The sequence below is a fragment of the Carassius auratus genome, chromosome 9, assembly GCF_003368295.1.
Source record: "Carassius auratus strain Wakin chromosome 9, ASM336829v1, whole genome shotgun sequence".
Lineage (NCBI taxonomy): Eukaryota > Metazoa > Chordata > Actinopteri > Cypriniformes > Cyprinidae > Carassius > Carassius auratus.
Genome location: NC_039251.1, coordinates 31,149,841 through 31,170,612, shown reverse-complemented (window position 1 = coordinate 31,170,612; position 20,772 = coordinate 31,149,841). Strand labels below are relative to the sequence as shown.

At 37.1% G+C, this 20,772-nt stretch overlaps 1 pseudogene; it reads right to left on the bottom strand.

The window, feature by feature from the left end:
• LOC113108084 (von Willebrand factor A domain-containing protein 8-like) overlaps window positions 1-20,772 on the bottom strand; it is an 85,602-nt pseudogene that overhangs the window by 27,316 nt on the left and 37,514 nt on the right.

Below are 20,772 nucleotides of genomic sequence, written 5' to 3'. Positions count from 1 at the left end.
TAGTCCACATAGACGTCTGTAGAGTACATACACATCGTACAGGTACAAAAACTAAATTCCAAACATCTGACATAAGAGTGGAAAATCAAAACAAAACAAACAGACATTCACTCTAATCCAGGCTGTTTAATAATGGAAAAATGTGATGTGCTGTTCTCAGATATCAGGGCTAGATGATTGACAACTCTGTATAAAGTCATAATAGTCTCTTTCAGAAGTTTAGATGATGTTTCCCATTATGCTGTTTACACTGAACGTCTGAGGTTCAGTTTATTTGCAGTGACATGATTTTTGTAGACCAGGTGTGAACAGATGTTCACAGATTCACCTTCATACAATCACAGCAAACTAACATCTATTAAAAACCTGCTGTGGAACAGAGTTACATCACTCTTCCAACGTCTGGGGTGGGTAATATTGTGAAATATTATTACTGTACATCTTAAAATAACATTTCTATTTCAACATACTTATATTGCTTTTGTGTGTGTGTGTGTGTGTGTGTAATACAAAGCCGGATTTTTTGCATCATTACTTCAATGAAATCATCCCTCATAACATTTCATATTATTATTTATGATGAAAACAGCTATGCTGCTTAATATTGTTGTTGAAACCATGATATACCATTTTTGATTCTTTGATTAACAGAAAGTTCAAAAGAAGAAAATATATTTGAAACAGAAATATTTTGTAACAATATAAAAGTCTTCACTGTTAGAGTACATCAATTTAATGCATCCCTTGAATGAATGAATGAATGAATTAATTAATTAATGAACAACGAATGCATGAATGAATGAATGAATGAACTAATAAATAAATTAATAAATTAAACTGGCCTTAAACTTTTGAATGGCATTAGAGTTTATCTGTAACCCCACTTTTTTTAGGTCATTTATATTGATTCCCTAATTCCCTAGAAGTAAAAATCCAGAGAGAAATCGATTTTTAATGATAACGTAAAACTTCTGAGCCCAGAAATTGTATGTTTCTCTGAACATGTCAGTTTATTTAATTAAAAAAAGCACAAATATATATTTTAATTTAATATACTTGGAATATTTAGCAATAAACTATGATTTACAGGCAGTACTTTAATTTATTTCCTTGATGTTTATGATCCAAATGGCATAATCCTTTATGGCATAAGTAAACTAATTAAAACTTTTTACATTTTTAATACATTTTGCTCCATTTTGTTTATCTTGAAGTTGGCTCGTTTGATGATTTATTGCTCAGAATATTTATCAAAGATATTTAAGAGGCCTATGAAGAAAGTGATGGGACAAATACTGCTGGAAAAAAGTGGGCATTCACTGCTGTGTTCTGCACACAATGTGTACTGCTGAGGTTAACATGTAATGAGCGTATCCTGTCTGATGTTTACAATGTGCTTTCAATTAACAAGCTGAGAGGAATGAGGTGTTTCACAGGACGTCGTAATGTATTGTAACTGAAAGCCATGCATTTGCCAGCTTCAGCCCTTTGGTTATGTCTGGACGTGTGACGGCCGCCACATCAGCAGGAGAAACTGATTCATGGTCAAAGGGCTTCTCGTAACTTTCTCATGTATAGAGAATTGGGGAGTTGTGGGTGATGCATGAGCTGATTAATGCACAGAGGGAGGAGGAGAAACAACTCACAGAGTGCTCACCTCGTCTGGGAACAAGAATGCTGCACAAAAGGCCTCCGACTGAGGCTGAATGACACCGTGTGAGAGAGCAGAAAATATGAGCGCTGTGAGAGCAGAGGAACGAGAGAGAATGAGGAGATGGCACAGATCCCGAGGAGGAATCCTGCCAGATGGAGTCTGGGTCAGGAATGTTTCCATCAGACTCTATACAGTAACAGTTTTAACAGAGAAGATCTCATATTTGAAGACCAGGCCGAATACATGAAAGAATATCTTTAGCACTTCGAATCGGCCAAACCTGAACCCAAATAAAAACCCTGGAGTCAGTGCAATCTTCAAAATACTGCTTTTTTTTACAACGGGGTTCACAGAAGAAACCCATTTTTTCTTCGTGTAAGGAATATTTTAACAATCTGATAAACATTTTTTCATTATGAAGAAACTCTAACTTTACAAATTATATCATATAAATATATACATACATACAGTGTCTCGCGAAAGTATTCAAACCCCCCCTTTTTTTTTACGTTGCAGGCTTATGTTAAACTGCTTTAAATGACTTTTTCCCACATCAAAATAAAGTCGTCTCCCTTTATTTAAAGGTTCATTGTAAAATTTAGAATTTACTAGAAATTCCACTTAATTTCCTCCACAGAAATGAATGACTGACAATAGTAACCAGATTTAGTTTTCCTCTCCTGTGTCGACTGTATCTGTAGAAGCAGAGTGATGGAGGATTTGGGTTTGTTTGTTTGAGTGTGATGTGGAGACCGTTGAGGAAAAGCCCAGACCATCAGCATGATAACACAGTCTTGAGCGTCGTGATAAATCTTCATCCTACAATATTAGTAATGAACCCTCTTTTTCTCTCCTTCTTGTTTGTCACTTCACCCTCCTTCAGTGAGGCAAACCAGTGAACAGTCTCACATGAGCGATACTCAACTGAACAAACTTACATATGCTATTCACAGAGCTGCACTGAAAGGTCAAGAATGCAACCATTTGGGCAAATATTGGATGTGGAAATAAGGAGACTGGTGTAAGTGTGCTTAAAGAGAGCCAGTGAGGTGCAGAACGACCTGACGGTTAACAGGCTCTTTGTGCACCTGTATGAAAGAACAGGAAGTGTGTGAACTCTTACACACACACACACACACACACACACACACTTCAAACACATACCAAACCAGTCAATATTATGATTTAGATATTAAGGCTACATATACATTCCACAGAGTGTTGAGAGCGACACAACCGCTGGAGTGTATCGCTGATTGGCTTTTCTATGAACATACGATACAGGAGCTTCTTTTGAAGCAACACTGGAGTCTCATGGCTGTGGACAACATGTACGGATGCCAACAGATGAACTTGTTTGTGCTATTTTTGATGGAAGAAACACTAGCAACCACCGATGTATTCATGTCTAGTAATTTTTAGTACCCCTCAGTCCACAGATGTGTCATGTAGCACAACCAATAAACAACCAGTCTCAAACCAATACTTATGTTTCATTCATTAGTAATATTAACATTTTGTCTCATAGACATGATCTGTGCACCCATAGAAATCCACTATAGCCTACACTAGGTCAGTGCTCTCCATTATATCCTCTGACTGTATGTTTGGTGCATTTACTCCACTATAAATATTATCTGTGAATCGGACGGCGCAGAACTGGAGCCCTGCCACTGAAAGTACTCAGTATTAGCAGCATGTGTGTCCAAACAAGCTTCAGAATGGCAAGATAACCTAACAACACATGTGGAGAGACAGAAGTCTTTGTCTTATGCATTTTATCTCAAGCGCGTGTATGATTAATGTCAGTAAATCTGCAGACAGCTGATTCCTAAAGTCTTGCAATACTCAATACAGAAGCAGAATCTGCCAAGAAATATCTCACCAGACAAAAACGCAGTGTGCACAAAGATTTAGTCACATGAAAAAACACAGAATTGATCGTTTTTGGATACAAAACGAGTATCTTCTTAATATTATTTCACTGCACTATAAACTTTATTATTTATCCAATTTTACAACCTATAAATAAATACAATAATAAAACATTTCTTATGTAAGTCTGCCACCATGTGGTAAGAAATAGAACTGCAAATTTAGGACTTCCTGAGAGAGTTCTGTGTCAGGACCAAAAATGTGTAATTCCTTACATGAAGCTAAACGTAAGACCTTTCAGAGATGTTTTTAAAACAGCAAAAATAAAATTAAAGCCATCAGGGTCCAATTAACATAATAGGGCTATAAGGTGTTCAAGTACAAAATTATTAGTTCACCCAAAAATGAAAATCTGCTGAAATGTACTCACCATCAGGTCATCTATGATATAGATGAGTTTGTTTTCGCATCAGAACAGATTTGGAGAAATGTAGCCTTATATCACTTGCTCACCAATGAATGCTCTGCAGTGGATGGGTGCCGTCAGAATGAGAGTCCAAACAGCTGATAAAAACATCACAATAATCCACAAGTAATCCACTCCACTCCGGTCCATCAATTCATGTCTTCTGAAGCAAAAAGCTGAATATTTGTAAGAACCAAATCCATCATTAAAATTGAATAATTTAAACAGTTGCTTTCCACCACAATATGAATCCATTTCCATTGAAATGCTTCTTCAATATCTCCTGTTGTTCTCTAATTTTAAAAACCATCAACATATAATTTGTCTGTATCTGTTTTCACTTGTATTCTTGATCTGTGCATATTTCTCTCCTGATTCTGACTTCTCACTTGAGAAAGCAATATTATGGGTAGAGGACTGTTTTTTTTTTTTTTTTGATGTTAATTGATGTTCTGGAGTGGTGTGGATTATTGTGATGTTTTTATTAGACTCTCATTATGACGGCACCCATTCACTGCATCGCGTCTATTGGTGAGCAAGTGATGTAAGGATAAATTTCTCTAAATCTGTGCTTATGAAGAAACAAACTCATCTATATCTTGAATGACCTGATGGTGAGTACATTTCAGCAGAGTTAATTTTTTGGGTGAATATCCATTTAAACAGAATGCAATATGAATTGCACAATTCCCCATTTGCAAACTAGTTCTGGCTCGTTTTTGTTTCTTTACTGGTAAAAGAGCACCTTCTGTTATATCGAAAGTATTTTCCTGAATATTCTATAAACACCACTGTCACAATATAATTTTCACCAAAATATCAATCACATTAGGCTACTTACAATATAATATAATAATGCAAATCATATTAATATCATTACATCATTTTACATTTAAGATATCTAGCTGAAGGCTTTGACTGACACTGAGCTGAACAGAAGAGGGAGCTAGAGTTTAATGAAAGAGTCTGACTGAGCTTTTTAGAGTTAAGGTCTGTCACTTCCAGTTAAGCAGCAGTTATGGGTGGTGTGACATCTATTTTTTAAATCAATACCATCATTATCAGACGTAAAACATTATTATATTTGCTAATACATGTGTATGTGTACAGTGCTTTACCTTTGGGGTAGATCTCAGTCAGTGGGACTTGTGAAGGGGGCGGAGCTTGGACCACTTGATTAGCACTTAACAAACAGACATGGTTGACCCTCTTTGCTGGCCCGGTTTGCTTATTTGACCCAAAATAAAAACATATCAGGTCCCCGACCCTCTGTTATGGGTGAAGATCTCTGAAAGCTGTACACTTTGTTAGGGGACTGTGGAAATACAACACGAAGCATGTTATAGGGGTCAAGAGTATCTATGATAATTAAAAAAAAAATCCCAGTTTAAAACACGTGCTATATATATATATAAAATTTTGTTTTTTGTTTTTTTTTAGAAAAATGTACTCTTTGTGTTGGATAATATATTTATATTTTTTATATATAACTTAGGTGTGTGTGTGTGTGTGTGTGTAGGTGCGCATTAATTTTACAACTTTAACTTACAACTTTTTACAACTTTAACAAACCTTAGCATGGTTTCCTTTTAAGTTACTATAAGAGATTTATTAATACTCTATGAAATAATTCATACAAAATATTCATCACATGAGGCTACTTACAACTAGTAATGTACATTGTTAATACCATTACATCATTTAAATTATCATATAAAATATTTAAGTCCTTTTTAGGACATTTCAAAGCCTTGATTTGAATAAAATTTAAATTAATATTTGAAAATGAACACGCAATTCAAAAATTCGAAGTTAGAAATTCAAACTTAAAATTTCAAAGTGAATATGCACTTCAAAAAAAAGCATCATATTATTGATTCATAGAATTGACCTGTATTGTACCACGGCTATGTCAAACCCACCATGAGGTCTGGGAAGCCCATGATAACATTAGCATAGGTGTTAGTGTCTGGCCCAGGCGATCTTCTGTCCCAGGACAGTCCTGAGGTTCTCATTGGGCAGCTGCTCGTTTGATACCTCCTGAGGAGCTCTGGCTTCCATCCCTGAAGCACAAAGACAGTCAGACCACCACTTCAGTTTAAAATGACCCCCTTTAAAGATGATAATGTGTCCCTCACGACTAAAGCCATAAAAGGGTTTCAGAACATTTCTGCCATGACTCTACACCCGTGACATCTTTATACCTCAGTTTAACTGGTCATTATTCAGACGTTCTGGTGACATCCTGTCACACTCGGTTTGATAAAGACCCCAATCCTGCTGATGGGAACTTTTGATGTCATCAAAAACATGCTCATTTTTCAGAGCAATCGCTGAAGCGTGTCTGACACTTTAGATGTACGATGCCCACTAAGTACAGGCATTAGTCTATCTTCATGACAGCCACATTCATCTCAATAACTGATACTATGAGTTATTAAGCGTCTTTCTGCTCTTCATGCTCCAGGAACAAGTGCTGAAGGAGAAATGACAAGGGGCACTTCATCAGCAGATAGAGCTGTGAAGATATTCATCTTCCATAAACGGCATTTCATGAGCTTTATAAACAGAGGCAGCGATTTATTTCACCTGCTATTTCAGGACTTCAAAAACAAACTGGCATTACTTTCTATCAAATGAGGCGTGCAGGACTCCCTGGCATCATCCATCAGGCCCTGAGAGCTTCAGCTCTCCTCTAAATGAGGTATTAACTCTGTGTTCATATAAGCTGAGCAACAATAATAACGAGTAACTAGATTTTTAATCTTTTTAGATCAAAAATTGTGCTTCTAAGCTCACATCATATGGAAAACAAAAATAAGATCATATTAATGTTTATGTATTTCATGGATAAGCTTTGAGATCGTCAACGCATCTTCCTCTCATCCGGCGGTCCCTGTCTTTGTTAAGGACTGTCAACCTGGCCTGCACACCTCCAGAGGCCTGCGGTCGATGCTTCGGTGTAGTTGTAAGAGAGAGGAAGCTATGGCTACATAACCCTGGTTCAGTGATAGCACCAGAGTGAGGTATGTCCTGGCAGCAGCAGGGAGAAGAGACGTGCTGAGAATGACACGAGGACAGGCGGCAGCGGCTTGTAACCGTGACCTGTCTGTCAGCCGGCAGGCGTAGTGGAATTGCTACTTCTGTGGACAGTCACGCTCTGAGGGAGAGGTACTTCTCTCTGACGTATCCTAAATAACGTTTGGAGAAAACCCTAAACCCGTGTATGAGCAATAACAAACAGCATTTGTTCATTTAGCCAAGAGGAGAACTGGCATCTCGACTGATTATTTCAAAGATTTTTTTCTCCATTTTTGGCACCTGAGAGAGTTTGGGTTTCTGGCTTGTTACCACTGGCTTGCTTAGTTAGGGATGGGGGTTTAAAAGACACTGAATATTGTGTACCGTAGATCTGACTATCAGATAAGAACAAAAAAAACCCTGCATTTTATAGCTGAATCCAAGGGGCCATTCACAAGGAATGTGTTTTTCCATACCACTGCTTTTCACTCTAGATTGGCACGTTTGACCATTGCGCTCTAAACACAGTATTATAATAAGTTCAACTTTTTTTAAAAAGTGTATCAAGGCCTTACATTTTTCTTTTCCCCATTCCACTGCAAAGCAAAAATGCATTCTGTGAATGGTTTCATAATGGACTGAAGTAAACTGAAGGTCCTGATATACTTGAAACAATGTTCGTTTTTGTTCTTCATTTGGGGTCAAAAAGAAGTGTGAAAAGGCTGAATGACAGGTTTCTGTTTTTGAACATTGCAACACACCCACGCTGCAGGAGGCGGGGTGTAGATTAATGTAAACATGTCGCGTATCCCCTAAACACAACAATGATGAAATGATGAAGTGTAGACAATCTAGGTGTGAGACGGGCACCAACGGTCAGAATATTATAGATGGCGACATACTCTTCACCAGCTCGAGGGCACCGCGGCGAGGGATCTTCAGCAGCGCGTCCCTCCTTCTCCCGGGCTTGGGCACCACTGTAATGATATAACCTTCGTAATCAATGGGAAGAAGGAGGCGGGAACCGGCGCACAATCAAAATGAAACTTTAATGACAAAAATAAACACAAAACAGTGCACCAGCCCCTCACGGACGACTGGTGCGCACAAAATAAAAAGCAAAACATAAAATAATGGCCCAGGCCTGGTCCTCTCTCGTCCTTCACGGTTGTCGCTCCAATTTTATATCCTTCCATCTCCTACATGGGACTCGAGACCGGTGGTGGGTCGCAGGTGTAGCTCATCTCCAATCACTACACCTGGCCTCACTCCCTGTTCCCACGCCTCTCGGCCCCGCCCCACTCGTCACAGTGACATTCAGCCAAGTATGGTGACCCATACTCAGAATTTGTGCTCTGCATTTAACCCATCCAAAGTGCACACACACAGAGCAGTGAACACACACACACACACACTGTGAACACACTCCCGGAGCAGTGGGCAGCCATTTATGCTGCGGCGCCCGGGGAGCAGTTGGGGGTTCAGTGCCTTGCTTAAGGGCACCTTAGTTGTGTTATTGCCGGCCCGAGACTCGAACCCACAACCTTAGTGTTAGGAGTCTCTAACCACTAGGCCACGACTTCCCCCAAAAAGTTTGCTTTGGTCAGCTGTTTCGAACTGCCAAAACTTACTAATAAAGGTAATTTATTTACAACAATGTAATAATGTAAAAATATGTAATGTAATGTAATTAAGAAGTGTATTAATTGATGACAACAATAAAACCGAATGCTGTCATTACTAGCTGTGTTGCTAATATGTTCACAAGCTTCACAAGTTTTAAATAACTATTAGGCCATCCTTAAAAATATTCCACTTTTGACGCACATCTTGGTCCTCCGTTCGACCAGGAACTCTGTGTATTCATCATATTTGTTCAATACTCTTGGTGGGAGACATTTTCTACTGAAATGTAATTTTTCTATTGATAAAATTCCCTTGAAATTGGATGACTTCCACAAACAAGCCCTTCTATCTTGGATATTGATCTATAAACATAACTTTAGCCCACATAGATACTTTATTTGGAATAACAATGAAATCCTTTATAAAAAGAAGTCTCTGTTTTGTCGGCCATGGTTAGATAGAGGAATTCTGTTGGTAGGACAGTTATTGAAGAAAGATGGTTTGCTCATGTCATATTCAGAATTTCTTCAGAACTTTAACTTCTCAGTGACACCAAAAGAATACGCCGTTGTATTTGATGCAATCCCTACAGACTCAAATTCTAAAACACATATCATTCACATATATTAGTGCTGAATTTATAAATAATTTTTATTGGAGATACAGACATTACAAAGAAATAATACACCAATAAATATATTAGAAATCAAATTTCGTGCTCTGTTCCACCTGCTGCAAAGTTTTTTTTGGTATTTAAGCCTGGGTGATTTAAATTGGGAAAAAGCTAATACTACTATTTATAAATACTCTATTAATAATACAATAAAAGAAGTTTCATTTAAAATTTTACATCAAACTTATCCTGTGAAAGATACGCTAAGAAGATTTAAAGGATCTAAATATTTTTTAATTTTCCCCTTATAAATCAATTAATATGTTATTATCCTCTGGTCTGTACATCATTTATTTGTTGTGCAGGTTGCACAATATTTGTAGTGTTCTCTGTACCTATTGTCCTGTGCATTGTTCATAATAAAGTTTGTTTAAAAAAAGTTTAATTGTTTAAAGTTTGTTATATATATATATATATATATATATATATATATATATATATATATATATATATATATATATAAAATGATGCCCGTAAACATAGGCAGTCAGTGTTCAACAAAAGTTTGTGAATTTCACAAACGGTTTTATTCCAGGCCTGTAGTTTTGTGCTGTAGTTAAAACAGCCAACCACACAACACGCTCTTCCCGGCATCACTGGACAGCATATGTACTAAAAAAAAAAAAAAAAAAAAAAACTTTTCGTACAGCTAACATCTGCTACAGCCGCCTACGTGACCAACACGCTACTTCTGCTACTTCCTTAGCAGCAAGGGACGCAGTAATGGCGGCACTGCTTTACTTCGCTGTTTCGCCTGATTTGTGTACAGTATAAAGCGATATATAAATAAAAACTAAATTATAAGTGAAAACATGCAAACCCACTAGTAGTGAGAATATAAAGTGCAATGAGTGAATAGATTAATTCCGCAAGCACAATACATTTTTGAACACCAGGCAGCATCTGAGATGATATTTACTATGAAAGCTATAAAACATGACACCAAGATTATCCATATGCAAAAATCCTGAATCTGACACAAGTCAAGATTTAAAAATCCCACAGTCCTCATGTCACTCAAAGCAGATGTGAAACAGACACATTTGTCAAAGTAAGACAGATGGTGACTGCCAAGTGTGAAGGGCTCTCAGTGGCCCTGATTGGATGGAAAAATTGCAGAGTCACTTCTGATTGGTTGTTCTGGCCAATAAGTGATAAGAGTTGCTCACCTGAGCTGGTGCCAAGGCCAGTGTTAACAGCGTCTTCACTGATGGCATGTAGTTGGCACACTCCTGTGTCCTCTGCACCCATGTGCATGGGCTTTGTTAACAGGAACCTTCTGCACATGATTGGTAGAACATTTTGTTAAAGCAAATGCACTTATATAACCTCAAAAAAGGAAAACCCTCTTTCCCAAGTCTGAGCCATGAGTGCAATCAACTAAAACATGAAGGAATTCTTCTGATTTCATTGGCACCAGTCAGTCTTGCTCTCAAAAACAAGCCAACAGTCTTCAGCCACCAGGAACACAGCCTTGAGATTGATGGGGAGGGAGATGGTACAGGTATGAACATGACTTTCTAGCACATCAACAACATCCAGCTGACTCCTGTTCAAGTAGAGCAGAGAACAAACCAGTAGGCCATGCCTGAACAGGACACCAGAGCTCTGGTCCCAAACCTAATGAGCTGTTGGCTCTGCTTTCTAAGACAACATCCTAACTTAAAGGAATAGTTCATCCAAAAATGACAATTCTGGCATCTTTTACTTACTTAAATCATAAGACTTTAATCTTTGAATGCAAATGAATGTATCATTTTGTCCATCCATCCATTGATTGTCCACATATCCAAAATTTTCAAGCTTCAAAAAGTACAAAAGGACATTGTAAAAGTAGAATAAATTAACACTGGTAATAATGACAGGAATTTCATTTCGGTGACTAAGCCTCATAACTGAACGATCTGGAGAGCACTACATGAGATCTATTGGGACAGGACTTGTTTTCTAAAGGATGATTAAGTTACAGCGCTATGATGAACTTATGGTGAAGTATATGGTAACATGCTTCTAACATTCATAGCACACAAATATTGGGCCAAATTGTGTATTAATTAGATTAAACTATTCTCTTGAATTTTTCTCAGTGCTTTTTATTTTTACACTTTTTGTTTTGGAATGGTTTCTATTTCTGCACCATCGCAGCTGGGAACAAAAACTGTGTCCAGTGACACTAATATTATACGAACTGATAATATCATTTGTATCATCTTGAAAGTGTTTAATTTGAGTTTGAATATCATTTTGTGTGATTTTAATAGTAACCCATAATGTAGGGTCTACAATGACTACAATATCTTTATTATAATTGATTAAACATTTTAATAATGCAAACTAAATGTAAAATAACTACAACTTGAAGATTAATTCTTATCTGAAATTTTGTTTACTTTCATGTGACCAATAACCAACAATGTGAATGTCTTGTTAAATTACAATTGAAAAAGTATTATCTTGAAAACTGGTGTATTGAAAGAGACCATTTACAGTTATTCTCAGATCTTTAATCTAAACTGCATCACACCCTTTAATAGGGAGATGGTGGGAGCAATGCAGAAATTATACGTTTAATGTGTTGTTCTCAAACTGTTTATCTGTCCACAATGATTTGAAGGCACAACACAGTTGATAAGGGTGTGAATTCAAATCATATTAGTTTGCTGCGGCCGCCTGGTTAAGAACGACAGATCTAGATGAAGTTTCCACCTGACTCTCCATCAGTTTGAGCTCTCCTGTGTGTCTCCTCACAGCACCGGTCACCAGGTCCAGAAGCAGGACTGTGTTGCCCTACAAAAACCCGACAGGAATGTGTTCGGTTCTGAAAAAAAGGTCATATCATTTCATTCGATTCCCTGAGGGACACTTATGATTTTAGGTTAATGTCTAGGTTTTATTTGCCAAGAACAATCATCATTTAGTTTTACATAACCGTTTTCATAATCTGACCCCAGCCTTTGTTTTTTTTTACAGCTGTGCCTTTAAGATATCTAGATGTCATTTTTACACATGAACTGAACACTTAATGCAAGTATTATGCCAGCCTCCCGTTACCCTTCACAGGAGAGGTTGGTGAAGAGGTGAAGGTCTTAAATTCCACCTCACCATTAAAACTTCAGGATAATGGCTTCCTTATGCCTTAGCTTTCACATACCGCACACTCTCGGTGTTATTAATAGAAGGCTTGCATCACTTCTGGACAGATGGTGGGTTTGGCTGAGACGGGCCCTTGTGGTCACGGGCCACACTGTTCCATTCAGCTTTTGTTTAGTTCTCCACTGGGAGAGCAGTGACCCCTGGATGGCCCCCTGTGATGTCTGGACATCTGTATTTTTAGATTATTATTTTTTTTTCAGAAGTAATCATGTTCTCCACACTCCTTTTTCCACTGCAACAGGTGTTTTAAGGTTTCTTCCAGGCACACCAGTTGCATTATATGAATGTAAATTCATTATTAGATTTCTTTCTGTTTTTTGGAGTTGGTACATCTTTATGGAAATGAAAAACGAAAAAAAGGTATTATTGCACAAACATCACATCTCATTAACTATGGTGAATCTATTGGCTCAGACTTGTTTTGATCTGTGACCATTTACTATTTCCATCTGCTATTATTAGACAATGTTTTCCCCGTACGGGTTTGGTGGAAAAGATGCATCTATTGATGATCCGTGCTCAGATAATAACAGCATGTCTCAGATGAACCTTACCTCAGGGCAGGAACGACACCTGTAAATGGATCGTAATGGCAGCAAGTGGATGGCACGGCTTTCATCTGAAGTGCCTGTGTAGAAGAGCAGGTTCACTGCTTCATTCTGCTGTCTCTGTAGTGGGCCTGGAGTTCACTGATATTCAGGAAGGTTGTAGTTTCACATCTGGTTATTGCTCTGATACTATTCCCAGAGAAAACATTACTGCATTAATCTGCAGCTGAAGCAGATGGGATGACATATCATTCCCCTCAAGATAAAATATTAATGCAATACAGCATTAAGATACTTTTAATGTAACGCATCAATGAAAACTTTGGGGTCAAAAGGTCTTTTCCTCTTTAGAAAAATATTTTTATTCAAGGATGCATGGAATTGAAAAAAACATAAAGACATTTTTAATGTTACAAAATAGATCTAATTAACATAAAAGTTTTACTTTTGTAAGTTCTGTTCATCATATAATCCTGAAAAAACGTATCATGGATTTCACAAAAATAGAGAATAGCACAACTCTTTCAACATTTATAATTATGATGTTTCTTGAGCAGGAAATCATCTTAATATAATGATTTCTGAAGGATCGTGTGACACTGAAGACTGGATTAATGATGCTGAAAATTCACTTTGCATCACAGGAAAATATTGCACATTAAAATAGAAAATAGTTCTTTAAAGATGTACAAATATTTCAGAATATTACATTTTTTATTGCAGCTTTGGTAAAAACAAGCATTTCAACTTTCAAATAGGTGAAATAGGTAACTTTCAAAGGTGATTATACATAGAAACATCATTCAAAGGGAATTTGTTTTCTTTTTAAAAATGTCCAGTATTTTTTATAAAAATAACAAACTGTGTATACCAGACGGCAAAACACTCAAAAGCAAGTGAAATGAGACAAATAAGAGCTGGAAGAAACAAATAATGTCCTTTATTGAAAGTGAATAATATGCAAAAGTGAGCGAATGAGATGACCGCTATCGAAGGAGAAATATATGTGTTGTTATATAATGCAGATGACTAACTCTTGATAATCAGATAAAGCACACATTCCAAACTGTGGAAGGTCACTTGGACAGATGGGACATGGACGCCACACAAAGGGCCGTTCCAGAGGAAATGGTGTTGTTTTGAACCGCTCCCTTCACCATGTCTGTTACAAACCACCACACGGCTGTCTCCAGATTTTCCACCTCAAGTGCTCTGCTCATTATGAACGAACAAGGTATAGAGATGCTCACTTGCAATAATTCGCCCAAAATCTTTCATATCGTTTAAATGCATTAACCAGACACTGGCAATCAAGTTTTCAGTGTACATTATTCCAGCAAGAGTCCAAGACAGTTTAGCGTATTACTAAATTCAAGCATGTTTAGGGTTTTGTCTATTGCACCTTCATTGAAACGAGCTTATGAGATAAAAGCATCAATTAAAGGTGGAGTTAGTAATTTATTTGATGTTAAAAACTATCAAAAATAGCACACTTCACAAACAAACACATTTGTTCAAGTGTACGGTTTAAGGACCACGCAGAGCAGATCCCTTCAACAGGTAGTTATATTAGTCCAGGACAGTGTGTTGCACGGTATTGGTTCATGATACTGCATTCACAGACAGTAAAGGGCAATAGGAGCTGAGCTCTTACTCCTTGGACAGGTGCACGCTGTGATCAGCACCTCACGCATGTCCTTGTTATCAAAGTCAAACACATTCCTCACCACGTCGGCCAGGCCCTCGTCTGGAAATTTCTGGAGAAAAAAAAAAAGGAAAGTAGTAAGCACAAAAGCGTTTAGTCATAATGATACAATATTTAAGAGCACTCTGATCTTGCCAACAATCACAATCATTAAAACATCATAACATACAGTAGAAATAGATAAACCGGCCAAATGAAACCCTATGGATTTTCTTCTCACAGATGGCAGCATGGTCACTTTTTGTTGAAGATGTTCTTGAGTCTTTCAGGAAAGCTGCCTGTTTCACAACTAGCTTGTTTTAACACCTATTAAATATGTTTTTGGAAGGTTTATTTTCTTTGTTGAAGCTTTCTTTTGTGGGTAGGAGGTCATTTTATATGATCTGAAGTTTTCAACCAGTGTCCCATGGAAGATAAGGCAGTCTGATTTTAAAAGTGTGATTTTCACACCTAGAAAATTCATGTAAAAATTAATACAATATTAAAATGCCACAGGCATTCTAATAATTAATATACATTTTTTAGTTATGCCAAAATATAAAATATTCATAGGAAGAATAACATGTAAGTGTGAGTGTTTTTTTTCTTCTTTTATTAAATCCTTCTCTTAAATCCTTATTCTCAATGACTGGAAGAGTCATGTTAATTCACTGGTTGAGAAGAATGAGATCCCAGATGAACAGTCAACTCTTTAAACAACTAAAATCATGAAATGTATTTATTTTTTATTTTAATTGTCATTGTAATTCTTTTTGTTACTTTTTTAATAAAAGAAAATAGGAATATCCTCAGGATTGACCCTTAAACAACAGAAAAAACTAAATAAAACACACACACACAAAATACCTGGGGCAAGGGTATGCTTGTTGCTTTTAATATTTTTTGGGGACAATGTGGGGAATTTAGGGGTGTGAAATATTCATGACAAAAATGATAATCTGAACCAGAATCTCATTCTGCTGAATACCATGAATTTGGACATAATACTTTTCTTGCATACTGTTTTTATATTATATAGTATGGAAACTGCGACTGTCTTAATGAGTTGAGTCACTGAGTCATTCATCACGGAGTCATAAAGTCATCTCTGAATTGCTGATTAAACTGAATTGTTCAAAAAGCAGATTTGCACATTGTTAAAACAATAAATACCTCACACAAACCCTTACTTGGAGCAAAAAAGATTGAGAAAGCACTGCTTCAAACCCTGATACATTTAAAAGACACATGACAGAGAGGGACCGTGAAACCAGTCTAATGACACATTCTGAATAAAACGATTAAAATGATTGCAATATGCACAATGATATTCCACATTTCTCTGTTAATGATCACAGGTGTCTGCGTAACAAAGACGAGCAAAATTAACAGACTTGGTGTGCAGCTGATGCTCATGCAATGAGGCACAGCTTTGAATCCATTTACCATTCACCCACCATTACTTTCCCTCATATTATTAAAAGAATGTATTATATTTTAGGTTCTTCATCTTAATTGTAGCTCTGCTTACTCTGGACATTGAGGCTTTTAAATAAATAAATAAATATAGTTTAGATATTCATAAGCAGACTGTTTCCAAATTCAATTCAATTCAAGCATAGCGGCCTTTAGACGAAAAGGTTTATAAGATCACAAGGAACAAATTTAGTCACGTGTGTCCAACATTTGACAGTAAGTGTAGACCTCTGATGGCTGCTCGCGGCAGACTAATCTGACAACTGACTCCTCATCCAATGTGACAGACGAATTCCATCCATCTATCTGCATCTCTGTCGCTCCGGAGAGCTGAGATGAGAGGAGGCGGCTGGAACGCTGTGTGTGTGTGTGTGTGTGTGAGAGAGAGAGAGAGAGAAGAGTTAAAGCCCAGAGACAGGTGGCCCAGAATGGCAGTGTGGCCTCTATGTGTCAGATCAGTCTGTGAGTGGGCCGAGTGAAGAGACAGGCCTCTCCTCACTCTCTCTCTCTCTCTCGCTCTCGTGTGGCACCTTTAATCTCAGACACAGAGTCACTCACCCTCATCTATTACACAATACCCACGCAAAGTATGAAATCTTAAAAGAGGAAACATCCTAAAACCAAGAGGTTTAATGTACTGTGAGGTTTTGACTTGTGGCATAAAGTCTGGTCCACTTTGCAGCTTATTCTAGACATGGTCTGCCCTTTTATACAGGAAGAGACTGAATGCTGACAAATGACCAATCGCAGTTTGTTTTTTATAACTGCTGTTCACCTGAAATAACTACCATTACATTTTCGGGTCAGTAAGATTTTCTTTGAAGATTTTTTAAGTCTTAAACGTGTGTTCTGTCTATGGAGGAACAGAAAGCTCTCGGATTTCATTAAAAAATATATGTTAATATGTGTTCCGAAGATCAACAAAGTTTTTACGTTGTTTGGAATGAAATGAGGGTGAATAATTAATTCAACATTTCCATTTTTGGGAGAACCATCCCTTCAAGTCTACCAGCTGATTACCTACAGGTGTTTTATGACGCTGACCACTTCTCGTGTGTAGAGTAGGGGTAGGTCTGGAGCTCTCCGAATGCAGTCACCAGTTTCTGGAGGATTTCATCAAGAAAGCCAGGCCCATATTGCTTCAGAATGGCAAACTGAGCCTGAGGTTTGCGGCTGTCCACTGCATGAAGCTAAATATGACCCCTGGAGGAGTAAATTGTCAAATCATCAAAAGTATTTCAAAAACTATTACATAATTATTGTAAATGTGTTACACTATTTTCTGATATCATTGACTCTGACTGGTCAATCATGTCATGCAGTGGTCAAATATTTTTAAAGCGATACTGTATAATATATAAGTCTTACCAAGTGCACCGTAGAAGTAATTTCCCAAAAACGGAAAGCCGGGTCAGTTTGCTAAAACAATCATGCGGAAGTCTGGATGCATGGGAATAGCATTAGGCCTTCCGGCTGCTTGTAGTGGATCTATGGAAAACAAAGAACGATTCCTATTTTAAAGATTGTCAGTGATGGGTTTGTGACATGTAAATATAAAATATTTTTAATCTTGTCTGTCCATTTCACCTGAAACCATTCTTCTTCCATCTGCCAGGATCATCTCTCTTCTCTCCCCCAATGTCTTCAGGATACAGGTGACATTTGTGGGAGCTTTATCAGCTTCATCTATTACCAGAATATGTCCCATCTTTACAGCTTTAACCTTTAGAAAAACAGACGAAAGCACATTTGTATTCCATTATTTCATTCTTCCATCAAGTTCAATTATGAAAGGCAATGCTTCTTGCCCCAAAAACAGGTGTAAAGTTTTTTTTTTAAAACAACCATAGTATAGTGTATTTCAGGTGAGTGGCAATTGCTGCTTGCCACTCACCTGAAATACACTACCGTGTCTGTAAGATTATACCGTGTCAGCAAGTGTGCATTATATATGTCTTTACTATCACTTTTGAGCTATAAAAATAAAAGATATATATTTCAAATGAACACTGTTATTTTGAATTTTTTATGCATCGAATGATCCTGAAATAATTATTGTATTATGTATTTATTCAAAAATTTCAACTTTGATAATAATAAGAAATGTTAACTTGAGCATCATATCAGCATATTAGAAGGATTTCTGAAGGATTATGTGACACTGAAGACTGGAGTAATGATGCTGAAAATTCAGCTTTGATAACATAGGAATAAATTACATTTTAAAATATGTTTCAAATTGTAATGATATTTTACAGTTTTACTGTTTTTACCTATATTTGATCAAATAAAAGCAGTCTTTATGAGCAAAAGACACACTTTTCAAAAACATTTTTTTTTTAAATCCTGCAGACCCCAAACCTTTGAACAGTAGTGTACCTTTTATACGCAGATTACATCTCTTTTGATTGGCTAAACTCTTGGATGTGAAAATGACTGTACAATTGTTAAATATCTTAAAGAAAACAACCAACATTTTGCAACAACCAACCCAAACTAAAATATTTTATGTAAATCTTTACATTTAATTTGGTAATAATTAACTCTGATGTTGCAAAAAAAACTTAAAATTGAATTTGAATTGAATGGAATAAGCTCATGACTTGCTGAACTGAAATCAATCTGAATCACGGGACACCAAAATATTTCCATACTGAATAGGTGGCGATATACAGATGTCAAACAAAACAGCTTGGTTTCCATGCTTTTCTTTTCCCATTTTTGAACCACTGCACTCCATCTCCAGATCATCTTTATTCTAAAACAGCAAAGAGAACCAGAGTTAATGGAGAGCTGAATATTATAGACATGTTGAGCTTGTTTTTATCACCTCTGACATGTAGGTGACATTAGCACCTGTTATTTACAACCCGGAGCTGTAAGGTGTTTTGCAGAGAGCGAGGGGTGTTTTCTTGTTGCTTTTATCCGTCAGCAATGCAAGACCATTTGGAAGCATTGATATCAGATGAGGCGTCAGATGGGTCTTCAAAGCCTAAAGACTATTTATATCATTAGAGCTGCCGCTGGGTGCTAATTGAGGGGCCAAACTTCGAGTCACAGTCTGCTTTTCATCTCCCTCCACCTTGTATCGAGCAGAGACATCGTTAAAAGCCTTTTGTAGAGAACACCCACAACCCTGCTTCACAAACAACGTGTCTAAATGGCACCATCACGCTAACAAAACAACAGGCCGACTTCAGAAATGAGCAGCATGGAGGATTATAACACACTGTCCTTGAGGTCATTCATTAATTTTTAACGCTTTTTCCCTCATCTGTGCCGGGGCGTCCTCCGAGTGTGAGCTGGCAACGTGTTTGTCCTCGCTGGAGCAGTGGTCTGGACCATCTGCTGATAGATGTATAAATATCACTATGCAAAGTTTACACTTCAGATGACTGGTTTTCAGGAGCTCACAGGACACCCAGAACCACTGAGGTGGTCAATCTTACATTTTTGTTTGGCTCTTGCTCACTATGCTTTGAATTGTGATTGATATCAGATTTGGACATCCTCCTAAACTGACCCATTTGTGCAAAAAAAAAAAAAAGCATGCAACATGTTATCATACGGAAAGTCACTGAAATTAGTATTTACACGTTCATTTTTAGGTGATGTGTGATGGGAACCTGAAAATTTATACACAGGCAATAGGGAGGACAAAGACCATGACGAGGAGACAATATTTAAATTCACTATTCCAAACGGTTTCTATAACATTAGAAGCACACAACTACCTGGCCTAGAATCTAATTATATGCTTAAACATTTGTTTACTCCTGGAAATTACAAATCTGTTCATTACAAGGAGATATCCCAATACTTTTGGCAATATAGTGTATCTACAATACAATCCTTCAAGTTTTTCTTCAGTTTTCAGTCTGGTCCCCAATTTGACAAAATACTGGGGGCTCGTCCGGGATAGTTTGGACTATGAGGGTTTTTCATTACATAAAGTATACATTTATTGATTAAATTTGACCAACATGGAATAAGCTGTTTTGTCACAGTTAAATATTCATCTGTATTGTATAATGCCAACATAAAGTATAAAGGACATAACAGGGCTCTCACAGTTACTGAATATGTTAAAATGCACTACCATTGAAAAATTACTAAAGTAGTCAAACCTGTTCTTTAGAATAGGGTGTCCCAATACTTTCAGCAATATAGTGTATTTACAATACAATCCATCAAATTTTGCTTGTACAGAGCCATTGCCTTAATATTTATACCTTACTATTTCTCCGCTGACTACCACCACGCCTATCTTCCATATTAACTGAGTGACCGATGAACTACTGGTATGTGAAAACTCAGGATAAACTACTGGATAAAATTTGTATAAATTGCAAAGCATCAATTCTGTATCTGTTTTAGTACCACACATGAAAGTTGGCCAAATCAGTGGCCCAAACTGTGCCGTTCACGTGGTTATAAGGGGGAAGAAAACAGATCTGGGTCACATGAGCAATTTTTTCTTCTTCTTTTTTTTTCAGTAGCGATCTGTGTCACATCAGCAAACACACACACACAAAAAAAAAAACAGTCCACTGTTCATAGTCGATAGCATAGCGATGTTTAATACACAACTCTCAC